The following is a 2,862-nucleotide window of genomic DNA, read 5'->3' as shown; positions in this document are numbered from 1 at the left end:
TTTAAACCAGCTATTCCTTTACTGGGAATTTTTGCAGAGGATCTGAAAACATCATATCATAGGGGATATATGTGTGCTTATGTTTATAGCAGCACAGTTTGTGATAGACAAATCTTCTTTTGCTGTATACAGGAACTTGCATTGGCATGCCCCTGTTTTGAAAGAATCTGGAGCTTAGCTGGCTGTTCTGTGTTAAGAACTCGTACTTTGTAACACAAATGATGGAGTACAAACAATCAGTTCTCCTTATGGCTCTGGAATCTTGAGACGTGTTTCTGGCTCTTTTAATTTAGAAATGAATGGGAGAGAGACCAACTTTGTTCAGATTCTCTGCACTTCCAGCTGGCAAGTCACAAACTTTATGTATGTTTTCTCTTAGAAACCTGAAAGAATTGCCACTCTTGGCACAGCATGAAACCATGAATTTCTTTAGTTACATAAGTGATGTTTTAGCCAGAGTTCTGTGTTTTGCTGTATACAGGAACAGGCATTGGAGGGCCCTGCTTCCCAAAGAAGCTGGAGCTTAGCTGGATCTTCTCCATTAAGTACTCACCCTTAGAATCACAATTCATAGAGAATAAATAAGCATCTCTGAATAGGGCACTGAATTCTTGAAACATGTTTCTCGCTCTTTTCGCATAGGAATAAATGTGAGAGAAAACACCATTCTGAAGTTTCTCTGCACCACCAGATCAAAAGTAACAAACATCTCAGATGTTTTCTCTTAGGAGACTGAATGAGTTGCCACTCTTGGCACAGTGCAGAAGTCTGAATTTCTTCAGTTGCAGCCATGAAGTTTTAGCCAGTATTCTGTGTTTTCTGTATACAGGAACTGGCATTTCAATTCCTGCTTCCCAACGAAGTTGGAGCTTAGCTTGCTCTTCTCTGTTAAGAACTCACTCTTAGAAATCATGGAGAAGAAACAAGTAGCTCTGCTTAGGGCACTAGAGTCTTGATTCGAGTTTCTGGCTCTTTTCAAATAGGACTAAATGGGAGAGAAAACACCCTTCTGCAGTTTCTCTTCACCACAACCTGGAAATTCCAAAACTTCATGGATGCTTTCTCTTAGGAGACTGTATGAGTGATCACTCCTTGCACAGTGCGAAAATGTGAATCACATCAGTTATAAAAGTGATATTTTATCTAATGTTCTTTTTTCTCTGTATACGGGTATAGGAATTGGAGTGCCATGCTTCCCAAAGAAGCTAAGGCTTATCTGGCTCTGCTGCTTTAAAAAATTCACACTTACAGAAACAAAACATGGAAAAGAATAAACAGCTCTGCCTAGGTAATTGCAGACTTGAAATGAGTTTCTGGCTCTTTTCCCTCAGGTATAAATGTTAGAGAAACACCCTTCTGCAGTTTCTCTTCACCTCTATCTAGAAAGTCACAGACTTCACATATGCTTTCTCTTAGGAGACTGGATGAATAGCCACTATTGGCACAGTGTGGAAGTGTGAATTACTTCAGTTACAAAACTGAAGTTTTAGCCAGTGTTCTGTTTTGCTCTGTATACAAGAACATGCATTGGAGTGCCCTGCTTCCCAAAGAAGCTGGAGCTTAGCTCTCTCTTCTGAATTAAGAACTCACACTTGGAAACAAAAATCATGGAGAAGAAACAAGTAACTCTGCTTAGGGCACTGGAGACTTGAAATTTTTTCAGACTTTTTTCCCTTAGGAATGAATGGAAGAGAAACCACTCTTCAGCAGTTGCTTGAAAGTCACAAACTTCACTGATGCTTCATCTTAGGAACTGAAGGTGTTGCCTCCCTTGGCATAGTACGGAATTATGAATGATTTCAGTTACAAAACTGATATTTTAGCCAGACTTTTGTATTTCTCTTTATATGAGAACAGGCATTTTATTGCCTTGCTTTGCAAAGAAGCTGGTTCTTAGCTGGCCCTTCTGGGTTAAAAACTCACTCTTAGAAACAGAAATCATGGAGAAGAAACAAGCAGCTTTGTTTATGGCACTGATGTCTTGAAATGTGTTTCTGGCTCTTATCCATAGGAATGAAAAGGAGAGAAAACACACTTCTTCAGTTTGTATTTATGACCAGCTGGATAAATCACAAACTTCACTGATGCTTTTGCTTAGGAGACTGATTGTGTTGCCACTGTTGGCACAGTGCAGAAGTGTGACTTCAGTTACAAAAGTGATATTTTAGCCAGAGTTCTATGTTACTCTGTATATGGGATAAGGCATTGGAGTGCCCAGCTTTGCAAAGAAGCTGCAGGTTAACTGACCATTCTGCATTCGGATCTCACACTTAGAAAAACAAATCACGGAGTAGAAATAAGCAGCTGTCCTTACAGCACTGGAGTCTTGAAATGAGTTTCTGCATCTTTTCACATAAGAAAGAATGGGAGAGAAAACAACCTTCTGTTGTTTCTCTGCACCACCAGCTGGAAAGTCACAAACTACACGGATGCTTTTGCTTCAGAAACTCAAAGATTTGCCTCTCTTGGTACAGTGCAAAGCTATGAATTACTTCAGTTACAAAAGTGAAGTTTTACCCAGTCTTCTGTGTTTCCCTGTATATGGCTACAGATATTGGAGTGCCCTGCTTCAAAACCAAGCTGAAGCTTAGCTGACTCTTGTGCGTTAAGAACTCACATGTTAAAAGACAAATAATGCAGGAGAAACAAGCAGCTCTCCTTAGGGAAATGGAGTCTTGAAACGATTTTCTGGCTCTTTTCCAATAAGAATTAAGGGAGAGAAAACAACCTTCTGCATTTTCTCTGCAACACCACCTAGAAAGTCACAAACTTCAAGGATGCTTTTCTTATAAGACAAAATGATTTGTCCCCTTTGGCAGAGCATGCAATAGTGAATTACTTCAGTTGCAAATGTCATGGTTT

Source organism: Octodon degus, unplaced genomic scaffold, assembly GCF_000260255.1.
Source record: "Octodon degus isolate 3935 unplaced genomic scaffold, OctDeg1.0 scaffold00200, whole genome shotgun sequence".
Lineage (NCBI taxonomy): Eukaryota > Metazoa > Chordata > Mammalia > Rodentia > Octodontidae > Octodon > Octodon degus.
Note: the sequence above shows the minus strand (reverse complement) of the source record.